The following is a 20,836-nucleotide window of genomic DNA, read 5'->3' as shown; positions in this document are numbered from 1 at the left end:
TCTTTTCCCCTGGGTGCTCTTCTGCCCTTACCGTAGCATGATGATAATTTCCAAGCCTGTCCCTTGAGCCCAGCCCTCCCTCCCACTGTGTTTCCAGATGACAATAATTTGACTGTATCTCTTATAACATTCAACTGCTTCCAAACACATTCATCTTCTTGCCTCATCAGCTCCAACCTGCAGGAGTCCGTTTTTGTCAGTGGCAACCTCTACGTAGCTCATTCAGGCTTACAATTTGGAATTATCCTTTCCTAGCAGTTTGCTTTCTTCCCTATGTTGATTCTAACAATTAGTTCTTCAAATTTCTATTATAGAAACAAATGTGTATATGTAATATGTATATATGTTATATATGTAATATGTATACATATCATATATAATATGTATACAATATATACTAACCTAATTATTATAATATATAACATACATAGCCTATGTGTATATATACACACATTTGTTTTTTGTGATATATATATTATGTATATTATCTATCTATCATCTATCTGTCTATCTACCTATCTAACTATCTATCTGTCTCTCACATATTATTCCATCCCTTTCTTTCTGGTTTCACTGTGATCTATTCTGGATTATAACAGAAACCTAATTTCTCTCCCTCTAGTCTGTGAGCTTCTTTAGGGTAGGTACCAAGAATTATATGCCTCCATATGCCCCAGAGTCTGATGGGAACTCCATAATATTTTCTGTGTATACATGACCAATAAATGTATAGATGAATGAATGAACTAGCATGCTGATCTTTCTGCCACCAGTTTTTCTCTCTCTAGCTAGTCATTCCTGCTGCAAGCCTACCTACCTCCTGAAAATTCCTCTTACTCCCTTGCTCAAAAGTATAACTGGCTCCCCATCATTCTTGAGGGGAGCTTTCAGACCACAACCACCCCACTATTTTGATGTTTTGTTCAACGCCACCTCCTACTGTTTTCTGCATAAAGTCTAATACCAGGGAGGTGGGACTCTCTCAGGCACTGGATCACTGGATTTCCGTATACTGATTCTTTCTAGATCCTTGTTGATGACTTTCTAACCTTTCTCTCCGACCATCCATCAGTCAATGCCCACCTCTTGAGACCTTAGCAAAAATACAGCCCACATGGACACAGCCACTGTTCTGAACTTCCCACACCCACATCTCCTCTGCTTGGCTCCTCATCAAATGCTGTCCTGTATTATTATCTGACAGTAAATTTATAACATCTTGAGACTAGGAGCCATGTCTTATGTTTCTTTTGGATCTGCATCATTGTTAAGAACAAAATTGATGGTCTTTGAAGTCTTATCAAAGTGAACCAAATGCAACATTAATTTTACAGGAGACTGTTCTTTAAAGTGTAAAGCTGAGTGAGCTTGGCCTCTCTTGCTTCCATCTAATCACTAAATTTACTTCTTCACATATGGAGTGGTCAAAGTCAAATTTTTGGGTTTTTACACTGTATCTTGTATAACATGTAGATCCTAATCATGGTGACAAAAATGGTAGCAGCCGAAATATTTGAGTGCTTACTATACTATGTGCAAGGCCCTGTACCAAGGATTTTAATATTTTGATTTAATCATCTTGAAACTCCTGTAAATTTTATTACCCCACTTTGCAGATAAGGAGACACACCAAGGCTTCAAACATTCATCAAGCCCTGACTCAATTTCATACCCAGTGCTATATATGCTAAGGTGATATCAGAATTAGTAATTAGCCGTTCCTCTGTCAAATGAAGGCAGTGACCAATCCTGCCCAATGTCCAAACAATGCCTTAAAAATAATCTCAGTACCTAACTTCTACAGTCTTCCTCCTAATAACCTACCTCCCCTGTTTAATCATGAGAAAATATCAGCACATTCCAATGGAAGAGTATTCTAGAATATACCTGGCCAGTATGCCTCTGAACTGTCAAGGTCATCAAAAAGTAAGAAAAGCCCGAGAAATCGTCACAGCCAAAGAGATATGATGATTAAATGTAATGTGGTATCCTAGATGGGATCTGGAACAGAAAAGGCTATTAGGTAAAATATAAAGAAATCTGAATAAAGTATGGACTTTAGTTTATAATAAAGAATTAATACAGGTTTATTAATTGTAACAAATGTCCCATAGTAATATAAGATATTAACGGGAAAACTGATTATGGAGTTTACGGGAACTCTCTGTAAGATCCTCTCAATTTTTTTCTATAAATTAAAAACTGTTCTAAAATATAAAATCTACTAAAAAATAAGGGTTGTGGGTGACTGGCAGGTTGGTGAGGTTGATAAGGTAGGGAAGCTAAGCGGAAGAGGCCATTGTGGTGCGCGACAAAGCGAGGAAGATGGCGAGTCTGGTTTTAGAGATATTGTCTTTGGAGGGTCTGCTAGGAAGTCCAGATGTCTGATAAGCAGCTGAAGAGCATGATTTGGAGCCTCGGGGTGGGGGCGGAAGACCTGGTTTGGAGACACTTGGGACTCATTATGCACATAGGTGGTAGTTGAAGCATTTGATGTCCTAAACACCATTTTGGGGATGAGCAGCCAGCAACTCTGTTATTACTGTGTGGAGGATGAGGCGGAGGAGGCTGGGGGAGAGCCAGTTTGATTATAACTGCAGAGCAGCTGGAGCCTTTCATCGTCGGGGGGCCCATACCATCCTTGTGGGCACAGATGCTGTGTTTTCCCTCATTCTGGAAGGCATTTCCTGAGACAAACTCTGGATATGATAATTATGCTGGTTAGTAAGCTGATCTAGCCTCAACTGCATAGACAGGGATCCCACAACAAAATGCCTCCATGTTATTCAATACATTGGCTTTTCTTAAAAAAGAAACATTTTAATTCTTTCTTCCATAGAAGATTTAGGGTAATTACGTTAGATGAAACTTTGGATAACGGTCTTTCTTGAGGACGCAGCACCTCTGTAGCTTTAAAACCTAAGTTAATTAGATATCTGATGTTAACAAAAGCTTCCATTAAAAAAAAAAAATCCTCAAAAGCTGCATCCCCCAGACTCCTGCTGTAGCAGAGGAGTCAATGCTAAGTACAGCTTTTATCATCAAACTGGCATTTTTGTATAGTTAATCATAGACGTCTGCTGCCTCTGAGATGGAGCGGGCACCCCCACTCTACCCCCAAGGATGAAAGACCCGTCAACGTGGTAAAATCCGTGTTTTTTACATGACAATTTCAGAGAGTTGGGGCTTACGTACACTAAGATATTAACTTTGCTTGGCATTCAAAGACTATCAAGTTTGCAGGGAAAGGACATGTCTTGGAATTATAAAGGAGATAGTCTTAGTTAACTCTAAGGTAAATATCCAAGTGAGCATGAAAGGATTTATTGAGTTACCTGGAAATGACCAGGCTTCTAGAAGTGTTCCTAGCAACAGATTCTCAGGAATGTGATGCCTCCTGACATTAAACAAATAAAACTCAGAAGAGACTGCTTTATCGTGTGTAAATCTGCCCACCCCACCCCACCCCAAAGGACAAGTACATACATGCATACATGTACACATGTATTTGACCTCCAAGCTGGGTAACACACCAGCTCTCTTCAGTTCAGAGACAGAAAAAGTTTATAGCTGGAAAGACTGCTGGGCAGCCTTGGCTCCTGGAAAAAGGCAGAGTGGAGAATGGGAGCCATGACCACGGGGAGCCTGCATCTGAGCTCATATTCCACCTCTCTCAAGCTCTGTAATCTCAGGTGTGCTACCTAGTTCCTCTGAGCCTCAGGTTCCTTTAATAAGAAATGAAGATAAAGATGCTCACCTCAATTCAATTAATACATATTGATTTTTTCAAGTGTCAGACACTTTGCTGGAGATACAATGATGGATAAGAAAAACAATTGCCCCCCAGAGACAGATGCATTTCAGGGTTGTTGCTGTGCGTATTAAGGGATATTGGGCACACATGTAGCATGGCACATGGTTGCTGAGAAAAAAATATTAGTGTGCTTGTCTTCCACTCTAAGATGAGCAGTTGAACTTGAGCAAACGATAGTCTAACTACGGGAAATTTAGCAGCACCAGGCCTAGGACTGAAAGGTGTTATTTTACAAAACATCAAAAGACTTTAATAGCAAACACATTGAAAAAGCCAATGGGCTTTGGAATCATGAGAGCTAGCCCGGCATCTTTGCCTTGTCCCTCACTAACTATATGTCAGTGTGTAATTTGCTTAATCTCTTTAAGGCTAAATTTGTAAACTGGAGATATTGTTAGAGATACCTACCTGAAATTGATGTTATGGGTAATAAAGGAAATATGACACATCACAAGCATTCGTTAAAGGGTAAAATGATATCCACATGTTAGTTATTGATTATTTTCATTATTATCAAGTAATCACCAGCCATGACAGCACTCCCTGTGTGGTGTCTCTGGGGCTAGTGTTGTGGACTGAGGGATTGCAGCATCAGCGTTCACACGTTTCACAGGCTCCAGAATAGCACTCATCACTGGAAAGATTTATAAATAAGTCCCCCACCTAATTAGGAGCAGATCCAAGGATTTTGACTTTCTTTTGAATAATGGCAGCAGAGACTATGGCACAGAGAGAAGGCCTGGGAATGGGCTTTCTTAAGTTCCCGTGAGCAACAGCAGGGCTTCTGATCCATGGTAGATCCCACTTGGTCTCTTTCTCAGTTGACTGGATCTTTCTCCATTTCAGAGATTGAGGAGGAGAGCATATCAACAGCAGAACTGAAACCCATTCTCAGGAAAACTCCTCACCAGCAATCAACCAGAATCCCCATGTAAGGCCAATTACTTTTGGGTCGTAGAGCCCAAGATGGGTTCCAGGCTTACTTGAGGAAGCATCAGAAAGCCTGGGGAAACTTCATAATCTCCACAAACCAGCATTTTAATTCTAATAGTCCTGGAATCCTGAGTCACTCTGAAGGGTTGGGGTTGGCTTCAACATTTCTCCCAAGAGGCCATAGCATGTTTTTGCAGATAGACTCTAGAAGAGCATCTCAGATGTTCCAGAGTGTTTCAAGGGAGTTGCAAGAATTCCCCTGTGGTACAATAATGTAATAGAACCCACCAGGGCTTAGTCAGGCCAAACTACCGTAGTTTCATGACTTCATCATACAGTTTCATGCCGCTCCACTTTTGAACATGTTTTCCCTCTGCTTAGAGAAATTATTCCTCCCCCTGCTTTCCTGCGCTTCCCTATTCATCCTTTAAAACCTCATCTCAAGAGTCCATCTGTGAAGACATTCCTAATTTTTACCCTCTCTCTATTCGATCAAAAGACTTGGCTTCAAATCTCAGAACTTGGCCCATTTAATGAGTTCTCAAGAAACGATTATTGTTTTCTTGGAGTTGACCTGGTTTCTTCTCCAGCCTCTGACAATCAGACCAAATGCAATGCAGGCGGCTAGAAATCAACTATGCAGTTGTGAAACCTGCAATTTGAAGCAAGATTCTCGATTGCTCAAATGAGAGTTATGTAAGTTTTATTTGCATGGTGCAATGGGCAGGAGGACCTCACTGAGAGCAGAGTTTTGGAGGCTATTTCTGGTGTAACAGCACCTCTGCTTCATTTTCACCAAAACCATCATCTCTCCCAGCCCCAGTAGAATTCCTGGTTCAAAGCAAGCATTCAACATAGATCTGCTGTTTCAGGGGGAAGATAAAACAAGCTCAGTGAGATGAGGATCCCCCGGAGGCTTTCCCAATCTTCTCTACAATACGTAGTGACCCATTTACAGAAACCCATCCTGACTGTCTGAAAGGCCATTTCCCCATCTTAAGATAGTAATCAGGACAGAGGAGGGAGGCTCATCGTTGATAACGAGGCTGACTAGCAGTAGGCGTTTGGTGAAAGATGCCATCACAGTTCACAGTGGTTATTACTATTTTATCATTATCACTGTCAATTTTTTTCTTTTGCTTTTTTATGGTATGAAAATTATTGCTTAATATTCTTGGAAAGCCATTTTCACTCCATATTTTTTCCATTTCCTTTTCCTATTTGGATATCTTTAAAAATTTCTGCCAGGAGAAAGGGCTCAACCAAGGAAAATTAAAACTAGCATCCCTATACATCAACTCAGGCTAAAGTAGAATAAGGCAACTCCTTAGTTCTGAGATGTAGAACTCTCGACAGGCCATGTTTTTAGATCCAACTCAACCCATCCCAATGCCTCCTTTCCAAGGAGACATTTCTTTGCCCCTCAACAGAGGTGGCCTTTCCTCCTTCACATCTCGTTTTTTCTAAATAACATTATCATAGCTGTTTATGTGTCCTAGTACTCCTAGTAAATTAAGAACTCCTTGATTTTGGAGACCTTAGTAATTTTGTTTGGTGGAAAAAACAATGCTCTGGAGACGGATGTTTGAGTTCAAATTTTTCTGTCATTGGTTAAGTGTGTGACATTATATAGGTTACTCAACCTTTCTGAATTTATTTCATCATCTATGATACATGGATAATACAGCCTACTTTGCAAGTTAGTTGTGATGATAGAGTAAGATACCATGAATGAAGGGCTTGGCCATGCAGGTTAGTGCCGTGGGATCACACAGCCTCCCCACTAACTAGCTGCTCAGCTTGGTCAAGTTATTTAACCTTCTGAGCTTCAGTTTTCTCTTCTGTAATATAGGAGAACCAACAGGTTCCTCTCATAAGGTTTTGAGAGGATTGAAGTAGCTAATAGATATGAAGAGCTCAGCACAGAGCTTGACAGAGAGTGCTCAGTAAATGTCTGTTATCAGTGCTTCGTTCATTTTTGCTTCCCTGTCTCCACCTCAGTCATCTGAAGCATCCTACCTGATGCCTGGAAGAGAGGCAGTAGATATTGTTGAACTAAAACCATGTTGTGTTGTGTGGAATGTCATATGACAGCTTGGATGTTCATATCCCCTGCTCTCATGGTTGTTTCAAGGATTTCCTTGAAATAAAGTTCCATATTTAAAAGGAGAAATTCAGCTAAAATGTCAAGAATTAGCTACTTTAGAGGAGAAGGGAAATAAGCTTATGATTAAACACAGAAAGGTTGGGGGGGAGAGAGACAGAGAGAACGGGAATTAGAGATTAGAGGCAGGCTGACTAAATGGGATTAGGCAGGGTCAGGGGACATTCTGGCAGAGGTAGAACTAGGTAAAATTTGCACAGGCTCCTCCTACACTCATCTAGGATCCCTAGAGGATGCTGGATGTTGGAGACAGGGTCATTGTCCCTAGATTGATGGTGGTAGTTGGGGGATAGGAGGGAGTGGATACATTCCACACTCTTCACCTCACCAGCAAGCTCTGGCATCCAGGAATCTGTGACCGAGATGGACCCAGTCCCATAAGAACTGCTCAGAAGAAACCTGGTGAGGTCCCTGCTGGCTCCATTAGCCAGTGGCCCCAGTGACCCAGAGCATGCTTTTCCAGAAACCACATATCCTTCTTAGTCAGAATTGTTACCTCTCAGAGACTTTGGGGACCCTGGACAGGCCCCTCCACCCTTGGTCTGGCAGCAGAGCCTAATCAAAGGCAGTTGCTGGGCTGTGGGCCATGGTGGGCTTGGCCAGCTACCCCTGTGTCCGGTGAGTCAAGCACAACCTGCAGCCGGCAGAATGACTTAGAGCCTGGGATCTCTGCTGCAATTAGAGCGTGTAATTGGAAAATCTCAGACAATCTTATTTGGGAGAATTCTTTTCACCAAAACCCAAGCAATTCTTAGAAACCATCCAGAAATTCATGCCTGCAGCAAAGCTTTCCTTTGTCTCAGAACCAGCTCTGGAGGGAACACCGTCTTTAATTCTTTTGTTCCTAGACAAAATAGAAATCTGCTCCTACCCTGGAAAGGGCTTTGAGGTCAAGGACATGATGAGTTCACAAAGGAGGTTTTATTTTATCAGAACATTCTACCAACAAGTTAGGTAACTGATTTGAATCCCTCACTATACCAAATACCATTTTCTTAAGGAAGTCACAGGAGACACTATAGGTTCATTCACACATTGTAGCTCCAGATTTTTGAACATTGTGGTTTTGGGTAAAATGCAGTTTAGCTTTTCAAGACTTGCTAGTACTGTAGGCCACGTTTCACTTTTTTTTTTTTTTTAACTTAAAATGCTTCTAAGACAATACAGGGGCTTTGCAGTCCCTACTTCTGAAGGATGTTCATGAAATACTGTATTTGTGGTTTGCTTATGGTGAGCAAAATTTCCTAACTTCCCTTTCACCCACAATCTCATCCTGGAGTTGGGCTTGGCTCTGCAAACTTCTACTGAACAGAAGGTCCTCCTTCTATGGCCTTGCCTGCAATGGGTCTTGACTATTCTCTCCTCTGCCACAAAAGTCCACTGGGTCCCTTCTTATTTTGCTCACATTCACTTACAGGTCCCACAATGGAAACAGGCAGTTCCCAATGCTTTTTCTCCCTTTTATTTTTATTTCTAGTATAACTTATTTCTTTTCCTGATTGAGATATAATACATATGCAATAAAGTACACAAATTTCAGGTGAATGGCTTAGTGATTTTTCCACACACACACACACACACACACACACACACACACACGTGCAAGAATTGCTCTAATTAAGACATGGAACATTCTAGCATCCAGCTTCCTGCATGTCTCCAGCCCAGCAGCACCTTCCATCAAAGGTAATTGTTATTCTCAATTTGGTTTTACTTGCTTTAGAGCTTCATGTAAATGGAATTATACAGCATGTACAGTTTTGTATCTGGTTTTTCAAGTTTATCTACTGGGAATTCACCTTCTTCTTTGACATATGATGAGCACTGAACACATATTCAGTAAAATGAATGTGTAAAGGCTCCATGTATGTAGCTGACTTTTGAAAGAACATCTATGGTTATTAAAGTTATTTCAAGTAATAATTTTTCTTCCCATTGTTGTCTTGGCTATCTCCCATGGAGGGGTAGCTTTTTGTAGACACATATGTGTCGTACTCTGCATTGTTAGTGGCATTTAGTGATGTTACTTCTTACCACCCTGTGGATTTTCATGGATGCCATGCTTGTTGGTCATGTATCTAGACATACTGGCTTGCCATTGGGCACATCCCACCCAAGTACCATGTTTAAATTTCCCTCGAAGTGTCAGTAGGAACCCAGGACACCAGTTGTACTGAAACTGAGTGAACCCAGTGTTGTCTGTCTGATACCTAAAATCCTTCTTCTTTTTTACTGTCTGAACTGACAGTGTGAAAATGGGGAAATTTTCTGACATCTCTTTGATTCTCTCCTAAGACTAAATTTCACTTCAGACTTCTTTCCTGTAGTCCCTTTCCGTTTTACCTTTCTTGATCATCTCAAGCTGAGGGCCATCCCCAGCAAAGGGTGAACCCAGTCTCATCTTACTATTCTATAGTGCCTGTGGAAAGGGAACTGATGGGATTTGAGGGAGAAGTTTTATCTTCTTCCCTTATGGTGAAAGCCTCACCCCATAACATGGCCAGTTGTGTGTCTGTAATGACCACAAAGTAGGTCAGGGTGTTGTCAAACAAAAGGAAGTGAGGCCATTGTGGTCTGTGTTTTCGGTCATAGAAAATCTTGCTGATGTTCTTGGATAGCTTCACTGACACATAATTAAGTATGGATTTTTAAAAATTTGCATGTGATTGGATTTCTTTTCTATAGCTTTATTATTTTCATTTCATTCTGTTAAATCATGACTTGAGAATATGATCAGAATTCCAATTTACATTATTGAGTTCATCTCAGGCTGCTATAACCTCTCTTTTTCTTTCTCCTTTTCCTCCCTCCTCATGTTTTTCTTCTTTTGAAGCAGCTGTGGTGGGATCCGAGACCATTTCCCAGACTTTAAATGTAGTATTTCCTGACATCTGTCAAATCTATATAAATATTTTCCTTTTTTTTGGTTTCTCTTTCTCTGTGTCTCTCTCTTCTTGGTGACTGGAGGGAGAAGTTTTCAGGTCTCTGATTCCTACATTGGCCTGATATTTGTAGATTTTAGAGACATACTGATCTAAGCCATTTGGTCAAGTATTAATGGGATAATTGGCATCATTTGTAGTGTGCCCTTGGGTGGTGACTTATCCTCTCCATACTTCACCTTTATCATTGTAAACAAGGAGCAATGAATATGCATCTTTCGACAGGGTTGTGGCGAGAATTATAAATAATTTTTAAATGGTTCATTACATTATTAGCTTTGAAACTGGCAGATATGTAACATATATACTTTAGTGAATATCAAATATTTTCTTTAAAAGAACAGAATAATGTTTATGCGGTAATTGCTGTGGTCTGAATATAGTAGGTGTTCTATAAGTGGTAGCTACTATTGTGGTTATTACCAGTTTGAATCATGAGCCTATGTACGAGAAGAAATGTCTGAAACAAGCATTTAAAGGAATCGGTTCATTTATATTACATCATAGGATACCCAAAGATGCATAAATAGTAACTTGCCAGCCCAGTAAGCTTAGAGTTTAGCTGTGGCAGCACATAAACACAGCTAGCAAACCAGGGCATATCCAGTCTGTACTCTAGACTAGTACTTCCCAAACTCTTATGCCATAGTACACGGAGAAAATAAGAGTATTTGTCCAGTCTAATAGAGCAGGTGGGAGGGGACCTGGGGGGTGTCTGTCTATATGGGGCTTGAATTTTTTAATCACTATTTTTTTCTTTATCTTATGTAATTACAACAAAACATAGTGTTTTAACATTTTTATTAAATGTTAAATTGATATAAAACTTCCAAATAAATGGTTTTAATTTTTCCCATGACAAATTAAGCTTGCTTTTATTAATATGCATTTTAAAATATTATTCTTTCTGCTTGAAATGACTGCAAACAATCTCTGATCACAATATTTTAATGATGGTGTCTTCAAATTCTTAATCCTAGACCAGAAACCTTTCACACAGAGATGATTACAACTTTTAAACATTTTTATAACAATTCAAAATTTTCTACAGTTGGAATTATATTTAAGAAATCTGATAGCACTTCCTTTTTATCACTAAATATTGGATTGTTTGTAAAAATAAGAATGGATTTCAAATCCAACTGAACTTCTTAATGTAAAGGTTTCAGAATAATGATGATGCTCTAATTTGTAAGATATACATTCTTAGAGAAGACACTCTTTAGCCAGCTAGTAAACCACTAAAAATCTCATCAGCCACAAGTGAAAAGAGATATCCAGTATATGTGAAAGGAGAACTTGGGGCTGCTACTTGGAGCTCCATCCAACACGATCCACAGTTGGGCCTCCTCAGTGGTTCCCTACCTGATTGACCACACCTGGTGCTATTCCCTGGCTCCTTGAACATCTAGAATGGCGTCTCCTCCAGCAGCTAGCTCCGTGTGCCCTTACCCATGGGACAGTCATCTCACGCATCCAAGGCTGGGGACTGAACATAATCCACAGCCCCATGTGTTTGCACACGGCAGATCGGTCATTAAAAGTTATGGTGGTAGAGATTGTTGTAGTGCCTTTGATTATGTATGTCTTTACCTGCACAATGGATTACAGTTTCATAAAAGTTGAGACATACCTAAATAAGCATGCCATACCTAAGCATGCCTGCCATTTATATATGTGAAGTAGTAGGAGATATGTTTTCAAACTACTGCTATGGAGGCCAGAACTTGAAGATTGGTGGTGAGGGAGGTGACTTGAGAGTATCAGTTTGAAACTGCTTATTCTATAAATGATCTCTCACGTGGCATGTGATCCAGAGATAAAAGGGGGGCTTCCTTCTGGTCAAATAGAGAATATAGGTATATCTATGTAAACCCCCACCTTCTTCCAGTGCAAATAAGTCAGAGCCCATGACCTCCAATGGTAGACAGAGTCCCATCTCCCCTGAGAACCAGTGCAGCCCGAGAGCACATTCTTCTGGGGACCCAGGCTCCTCACCCTCTTGCCCTGTGTCATGTTCTTGTCAATCATCATTTTTGGTCCTTCATTTCTATTTCTTTAGAATTTAGAATGAATTCTTTAATTTAAATTCTTTAGAATTTAGAATTTAGGACTAACAATATTGGCATTTTAGAGCAGGAACTAGACTTTCCTTTGGAATAAAACAAGTATATTCTTTGGTAAAACAAAAATAAAGGGCTGAGCTATTTTGGGGACAACAGGCCCTACTCTGAAGTCTCAGGTTTAGATTAAGGTTATATTTTCTCTGGAGGAGTGGGCAAAGCCCCCACATGTACTTTCTTCACTTGAAGGATGTATTTTTTTATTACCTTCCAAGGTTATTGAATAGATTAAATACAGATTTCCTTGGAGACAGAATATAGCTTAGTACTTAGGAAGTGGAGTGTAGGTTCAAATAGTCTGACTTTAAATCCCTGCTTCACCATATCCTAAATGACCCTGGGAAAGTAACTTGATCTCTAGGTCTCAGTCTTATCAGTCTTATCATCTGTAAAATGGAAACAACTCGCATTTGTCCTTTACTCTGTATCATAGTATTTCAACTTTGGCACCATTGACATTTGGGGACAGATAATTCCTTGCTGCCCAGGGGCTGACGTGTGCATTGTAGAATGTTGAGCAGCATCTCAGCCTCTACACACTAGAAGCAGTAGTCCTGCATCCCTCAGTTGTGAGAATTTAAACTGTTTTTAGACATTGCTAAATGTTTCCTGGGAGGCAAAATTGTCCCTGGTTGAGAACTGCTACTCTAAATAGCAAATGAGAAACTTATAAAGCACATGCATAGCACATGCATAGCACATTGTGGTTATGACCTGCCTTCAGATCCATCTCCTTCATTTGCAGGTTGGATGACCTCAGAAAAGCCACTTAAACTCTCCGAGCATCATTTCTTCATTTCAAAGTGAGTATCGTCAGCCCTACTGGGTCTATCTCATTGAACAATTGAAAAAAATCAAAGGAAGGCTCTGATATAAAAATGCCATGTAAGCCATTGAGTACTATCTGTAGCTGTTATGACACACTGTTACTGCCTGGTGAATAGTTTGGTAAGGAGGCTGCATGGCTAGACCTCCCCTCTAATGTTCAAAGGGATCTACAACATCGAAGTGCTCAATACATTTTAGCTTCTGTTGTTATTGTCTCTATTCTATGGTGAAGAACTTGAGACTCGGGAAGGTAAAGGAACTTGCCCAATATTGCACAGCATGGTGCATGGAGATGGAATTTAATTCAGACCATGTAATTCCAAAATTGGTGCTATTTTAATGTATTTTTTTGCTTCCCAGTGAACACAAATGCCATTATTAGAAATGAAAGCAGCCCCTTCTGTTAGCAAAGGGAGTAGCCATTTATAAGAAAGATGTCCGTCTTTTGGTAAGGGTTGGAAAAAGCACTACGGGACAACTGAGAATAAGATAATTTAGATGTTTTTCTCCTGACTTTAATTCAGAAAAGAGGTATCCTCAGGGACTTGAAGATAGCTGAAAATGAAAGGGCAGAGCCAACCCCACCTCCATGCTGTGAATCATTCATTCACCTAAAGGGTTGAGTTGTACCTTCCACATGTGAGCTATTTTAGTTTTAACTTTGCAAGCCTTGGTTATTCCAGCTTCCTAGGGAAAACCCGTCTGGCGCTTGCAGCCTCGCTGGAGCCCTGGCTGTCGCTGTGGACACCAGCAGTCAGAAGGTAAATACTGAGGATACTGCTCCTCTTAGCCGGCTACCCTAATGGCAAGTTCCAGATCTCTAAAATTCTACGGTCTGAGCTCAATAGCAACTAGCTCACCCGCTGCTTCCAAATGTACTCAGTTCAGTTGCCCTCTAGAGAGAATTTCTCCCTCTGGGTCTTGCCTGGCTTTGGAAATTGCATTGAGCCAAGGGTGCCTTCTTGAACTCCTAATCTGGGGCTACATGATAATTGGAAGAGCAGCCTGCCCAGGGTGTCGCATTACATCCAACCATGCCCCTCTTCTCTCCTAAGTGCCCTCAGGACACAGAATTCCAGGATTCCAGGTAGTTGAGGGGGAATGCAGCACATGAAGCTGAGCAGCAGCCAGAAGATAAGTGGATTCTAAGTCCCCTCCTTAACCACCAGTCTCAGTTCCAGCAGAGATGCAGCCACACGGAAAAAGAGAAATGTTTAGTTAGCTTGGGTACAGTGCCTTCCAGGAGGATGGATGCTTGACAAAGTCCCAAGTCCAAATCTTCAGCCTTGGAGTTGGAGAAACCTGGGTTTGGGATGTACCAGCTGTCTGACCTTCTACTAATCCTTATGAAACATTAGCTTTTTCATTTTCTTTTTTTCCAGATGATAAAATATGTTCAAAAGAAGAGAAATTTAACCTCCAACTCTCTGTACAATCAGGTAATACTATTGTACTCAGTTGAGCTGAGAGGCATGGTGCATCACCCAGCACAGGGCACAGTAAGTGTTTGGCTTTTTTTCTTTTTTTTCTCTCTCTCTGTCTTTTTTTTTTTTTTTTTTTTTTTGACAGGGTCTTGCTGTCTCACTCAGGCTGGAATGTAGTGGTATGAGCAAGCTTACTGCAGCTTTGATCTCCTGGTAGATCGAAGGTGCTGCGCACCACCACACCCAGCTAATTGTTTTGATTTTTAGTAGAGATGAGGTCTCACTACATTGCCCAGGCTGGTATTGAACTCCTGAGCTCACGTCATCCTCCCACCTCAGCCTCCCAAAATATCCAGATTACAGGTGAGCCACTGTGCCTGGTCAGCAGGTGATGTTTTGAGTCCTTCCTATAATAACTCTTTGTTGAGCACCAACTACTTGCTATTGTCCTGGGCCCGGCCCCAAGATGGTCATTACTGTGCACACTGTAATGCAGCAAGTATGGAATTTGCAACCAACACCCAGATCTTCCGATAGTTCCTCTTCTTACCAGCATGCAATGCTAGGCAAGTCATTTTCCTTCTCTACATCTCCATCTCCTCGCCTGAAACAAAGAGAGAAGATTTACAACACTCATTGAGATTATACACGTCATGCAGTCCTGGCACAAGATATGAGTTAATGAATTCATTATTTCCTTCTTCCTTTCCACACGTCTGCATCAGTTATGTGTGCTAAGTACTCCAGACAACTCAGAGATGAGAACTTTTGAAACTATTCTGATCTAGTGCAAATGTTCTGGGGATGGCGATGATCTGGCGAAATCCTGATACAGAGTAAATCAGGTTGGAGAGAGATTTTTTTAAAAGACATTGCAATTGCTTAGGTGAGGAAGACAGAGGCTTCAGAGGAATCGAAGATGACTCCTAGGTTTCTGGTTCGAACAACTGGGAAGAGGTTGGTGTCAAATGCTATGGAAGAATTCTCTTTTCCTCCTGTCTTAGTCAGTTTGGGCTACCATAAAAAATACTGTCAAAATTTATTTTCTCACAATTCTGGAGCTTGAAAGTCCATCAAGGTGTCAACATTATTGGTTTCTGGGTGAGGGCTTTCCTGTCTTGCAGACAGCCGCCTGCTCCCTGTGTGCTCATATAGCCTTTCCTTGGTGCTTATCCCTGGGAGAGAGTGAGCAAACTCTCTGGTGTCTCTTATTAAAAGAGCTTTAATTCCATTGGACCAGGACTCCACCCTCATGACCTCACCTCATCCTAATCACCTTCAAAGGCTGTGTCTCCAAATACCATCAACTATGGATTAGAACTTCCACAAATGAGTTTTGAGAGAACACAAACATTTGATTCGTAACACCTCCTGATTAATAAGAGAGAAATAATGATGCCAGGTATCCTAGTCATCTTCCTATTCCGATGGCTTTGAGCCTCTTTGATTATTTCAGGAGGGGGCTTGCAAGCACATCTGTCTATGTTCATTTATCTTTACTTCCATAGGAAAGATAAAGGGTAAGAGGAGCCTCGGTAGGTGAGTTAGGGCTAAGTTATGAGTTCATAGTGCAGACTTTTTCTGACATAAGCATAACAAACTAGATTCCTAAGGATCCAATAGATGTGAGGCTTTGAACTAGAAACTGGAATGTCAGCTGAATCAGAGGCACCCTTACCCTCAAGGATCTCACTAGTTTGCAAATACATGGAGGATTTTCTCAGGAAATTAGCTGTTTGGGCTCTGGTCTTGGGTCATGAACATCTTCCCTATGAATATGAAGGTCCTTAAGTGTGACTCCGTCACTCTCCTGTCTGGGACTTCTTCAGGCAGGGGATGGTCTGCTTACCTGACCCCTAAGTGGCTTGTTAGGATGAATCATGTTCCAATTCTCTAAGAGGGTTTATGTGTTGGAAAGAATATTTTCTTTGATCTCATGGCTTAGAGTGCATAGGCTTTGTCCAGTTAATCATGTAGCTGGCATCAGGCTTTGCCAGTTTTTATTTCTTTGGGGCTTTATGGCATTTAAAGGGTTGGAGACTGGCCCTGTAGCCAACATGGTTTTGACTTCAACAGCAACTGAATCTTTTCTCCAGCTCTTTGATAAAAATTGATTAGTTTAGAAGTCCAAGCAAAGGTGGGACCTTCTAAAGTGGCCTCAGATCTAAGGGGTGATTGAAGGAGTGAGTCTTTAATAAGGGCACACTCTCTCCTCTCCTCTCCTGAGTCATTCCCACATGGTTAAAAGAGCTATCCCAATAAATCTGATTTTGCCTTAGTGCTTTCCATTTACAAAGTACATTCATTCCACTATCACTTTAACCTCTCAAATCAGCCTTGAAAGGTAGAAAGAGCAAGGCAAATGGGCTTAATCTTGCAACAGAGAAATTCTAACATTCATTAAATGATGTGCTCAATGTCTCATGGCGTAGGAGTTGTGAGAGGAGCTAACATTTATTGAGGGTCTGCTATGTGACAGTTTCCTTGTAAACCCTAACTTATATAGTCTACAACTAACCCTGGGTAGGGGGTAGATATTATTGTGCCCAGTTGAAAGATGAAGACACTGAGTCATGAGACTTTTAAAGAGCTATTTCAAAACCTCCCAGTCCTTAGATATTAAGCCAACATTGACTTTCTAGTCGTCTGAGAGTCAGTCTGTTATGCTGTTTAAACTCCTCATGCCTGACTTTAAGAAGATAATAGTACACTATTTATGCTTAGTCAAATCTGGGGTAAGACATGCTGTAAAAGGAAAAGAGGCCCATTTTCCCTCTTTACAGAGAGATCTGGAAATTTGCTTTCCTTTACATATGAAATGAAAGAAGACATGGAGACATGGCCCAGCTGCTGCGTGTGCTTCCCTCAGAAGTCTGAGCCGAGATTCCCTAAGCTTGACTGCACCGCTCAAGACCACAGGCCAGGGCAGCAGCCCCTCTGTGAAAAAAGCCACCTTTCAGCCAGCTTGTTCATTTTCTTCTTCTTGCACAGTCTGTGGTCTGGCAAGAAGCAGGGGGGCCTCAACAACAAAGCCCTCACAACAGCAATCCTCCTCAGTTCCCACTCTGAGTGAACCCAGCTCAACTTCTCAGGCTAACAGAAATTTTCATCCAAATGAACTGACAGAGAATTTGCTAAGTCCAAGAACACACAGTCTCAAGGTCACTGGACAGGAAGGGAAGCCTCTAAAAGCCGAAAGAATGAGGTAAAAGCTTTCCCCTCGGCAGGCTCTGGCCTCCCTGCCTGACACTTCCTCCTGGGCTCTGTGAGTGTTTGCCCAGGGTTATTGGCGATGTCATCGGGTGTCAGCTGATTGACAATGAAAGGGAGAGGAGCTAGAGCTACTGCAGGCCAGGAGCGCACATGCTGGATCTCGTCTCATTTCCATATAACTCCTATGTGAAGTGGACTGTTGCAGACCCTTTCCCACAGTTGAGGAAACAGGCTCTAAAATGTGCAGTACTTCATCTAAGGTAACTGGCTAAACTTGCATTTGAACCTGTATTTGGTTAGCTGCCTAACCTGCGCTCCTTCTACCACCCCACATTGTCCATAGACACACACACATAGCACTTTCTAAGGCTCCAAATACTTATCCCATTCTATTATCAGGCAGGGCCATTTAGATCCAACTCTTTTTTCTCCAGTAGAAATGAGCAGTTTAAAGGCAGTGACTTTCTTGCTAACCCTTCATCCTTCACCAGCACCATCAAGAGGGTTTGCAAATAGTAGGTGCCCAATAATTGCTCATTTTTACAAAATTCAACATTTAAATGCACACATACCCTGTAGTTGGTTCTGCCCAAAGACCAAACCCACTGGCCATGGGTAGCGCTTTGTTTTACCCCAAGTTGTCTGATTCCCCCCAGGATAGGTAGTGGGTAGATTTTCTACCTATCCTCTCAGGTAGAGGGACTATTATTTAAGCAGTGAACTTTTCTATTCTAACAAAGCTCTAATCAGAGGTGGAAAGGGAAGCTTGGTTATCTGGGGCAGGTTATATAGGTCAGTGAGTGATTCTTTGGACTCCACAAATTCCCAAATCCATGTTTCAGGCTCTGTTTTCAATCTTCAAGCATTGTAGGCATCTCCTGGGGGCTATGAGAAGAATGCTCTAATTTCAGGACAGAGTGGAGCCTAGAGCCAACTTGGCAAGGGCCAGAGGAATATAAATTCAGAGTGACAACTTAAGGAACATGGTTTTAATAGAAACATACTTTTATTTCTTCTCCGATCATATGCTGACTGTCTGTGTGCATGGGGAGCCCCAGGCTCAAATGAAAGTTGTCAGAATTGGTAATTCAGGGGCTCTGCTTTCCCCCAAAAGCTCCCTGGTCCTCCAAATGACAACTGTGAGAGATCGCTTGGATGCTTGGGGACTTTGTGAAGTCAACATTATAGAGCAGCTAGAGCAAATGTAGGTATGATTTGCATATGCCATGGGCAGGGGTGGGGGTAGGAATTCTGGCACAATTCATTAAAGAAAATGTTAAGAAATCCCTGGACTGTTGGATACATAAGAAGAGGCAAGGTTTTAAAGGTGAGCGAGACATCTTCTCAAGGAGCTTGTTTGATGGAGAAGACAGAGGTGTGAAGACTGTACTTGAAGTTGGTTAAGGGGTACAAAATACATTAGATAGAAGGAATAAGTTCTAGTATTTGATAGTACAATAGGGAAATGAAAGTTAGCAATAATTTATTGTATATTTCAAAATAGCTAAGAGAGAACAACTGTAATGGTCCCAACACAAAGAAAAGATAGATGTTTAAGGTGATGGATATCCCAGTTAGCCTGATTTGACTGTTATACATTGGATACATGTATCGATATATCACATGTATCCCCAAAATATATATACCTATGATGCATTAATTTTTTTAAGCCCCATAATTATAATTCTTAGATATTGTAATAAGAGAGTAAACACAAATAATGAACTCAATTTAGTAGAAACCAAACATAATAATAACATAAGATGTGATATGGTTTCAAACTGTTCTCAGGCAATTGGTCCAACTTCTCATTTTAACACTTGCATGTATTATGTACTCCTTAAGGTTTGGGAAGAAGCCCTTGTAGAAATGTCATTGAATTTTTATTGGAATAAGATAAAGAAAAAGAAATAAAAATAAAAGTTAAAATTAGAGTGGTGTATTAGAATGTCAGGTACTTCTGTGTGTGTGAAAACCAGTACAGCCTAAGGGTTAAGAACAAAGGCTCTGGAGCCAGGCTACTGGGTTCAGATTCAACCAATTGCTTAGTTTCTCTGTGTCTCAGTCTCCTCATCTGTGAAAAGGAGAAAATGATGGTATCTGCCTCATAGGTTACTATAAGGATGAAATAAGTTGATAAAAGTAAAGCACTCCTAAATGCTATGTGGAACCTAGATTGGATCTTGGAACCAAAAGAGAACATTGATGAAAAACTCATAAATTCTAAATAAAACATACAGCTTAATTTTTTTTTTTTTTAAAAAAAACAGTGATCCTGCATTAGAAGTATTGCCTGTGTTACAAAATACTCACTGGGTATGAGATGGGAGGTGGAGAGAAGTCAGCTCCATAGAGAATGCCTAGAAAGGCTGACGAGGAGTTTGCTGGGTGAACACAGGAAGATGGAGGCCTAAAAAAAAGAACAGTGTTTAGGGAATTCACATAACATAATTTGACTGGGACCAAGATTGTTTTTCCAGATGTGAAGGAGAAGCAGGAAATGTCCTTGGAGAATTAGATGGAGTTTAGATCATGCATGGCTTTGTACTCTACACCAAGCTCAAACTGTCTCCTGTGGCAACCACATTGGAGTGATGCGGTCAGAGGTGCACAGCAGAACAGTGACCTTGGCTGCAGCATGGTAGAAGAAAGAGACTGGGATCCAGGAGACAGAAAGACCAGGAATAGAGCTGATATGGTCATTCAGGTGGGAAGTGATCAGCACCTGACCAGGACAGGACAGCAGGGCTGAAGGAACAGGAAGCACGAGGCAGAGAGCTAAGAGGTGTCCTTGGGAGATTGCTGTGATGCCACCCTGCAAGGAGGTCACCAATTGCCTGCCAGAGACCTTTGCAGGGTACTGGGGCCTCAGGGTGAATTACTCCCCTTATTTTGAGATGCTTTAGTAAAGAGAGATGCAGAGTTTCAGGAAGACATGGATCCTCATGTACATACAGGGGTTTACTCTTTATAGGGCTCCTTCAGGTGCGTCATCTTGTTGGTCATTACAGCAGTCCTGAGAGGCACACATTATCATTATTCAAAACTGTGCTTTTGTTTTACTGATTATAGATAGTATAGAAACAATCATTGTACAATGCTTGAAATACTTTTTAAAAAGGAGTAGAAAATTAGAATTGCCCTAGTACCCTGATTGAAAATTACTGTTAATATGTTGATAAACCAGTTGCTTATAGCAGATAGCAAGTGAAAAAATACAAAATTATATTTCAAATCCAATTATATAATAACAGGTTATATGTTTTAGCATTTTTCTATAGTTACAAAATTGGGATTGAAATATAAGTGCTTTATATTCTTGTTTCTGTTTTAGCATGAGATTATAAGCATTTTCTGTGTCAATAAATCAAATTCACAAGCCCAATTTTCATTGC

The 20,836-nt window shown here is 40.9% G+C and overlaps 1 long non-coding RNA gene across 1 annotated transcript; it reads right to left on the bottom strand.

Annotated features, from left to right (window-relative positions):
• Positions 1–10,637: 10,637 nt before the first annotated feature.
• On the bottom strand, positions 10,638–20,095 carry LOC141408721 (uncharacterized). The gene is made up of 2 exons (XR_012425034.1): positions 19,755–20,095; positions 10,638–14,832 (listed from the first exon to the last, which is right to left on the bottom strand). It is a non-coding gene; the product is annotated as an uncharacterized lncRNA (long non-coding RNA).
• Positions 20,096–20,836: the final 741 nt, after the last annotated feature.

The sequence above is a fragment of the Macaca fascicularis genome, chromosome 15 (genome assembly GCF_037993035.2).
Source record: "Macaca fascicularis isolate 582-1 chromosome 15, T2T-MFA8v1.1".
NCBI classification, from domain to species: domain Eukaryota; kingdom Metazoa; phylum Chordata; class Mammalia; order Primates; family Cercopithecidae; genus Macaca; species Macaca fascicularis.
This window is presented reverse-complemented; position numbering and strand designations above follow the sequence as displayed.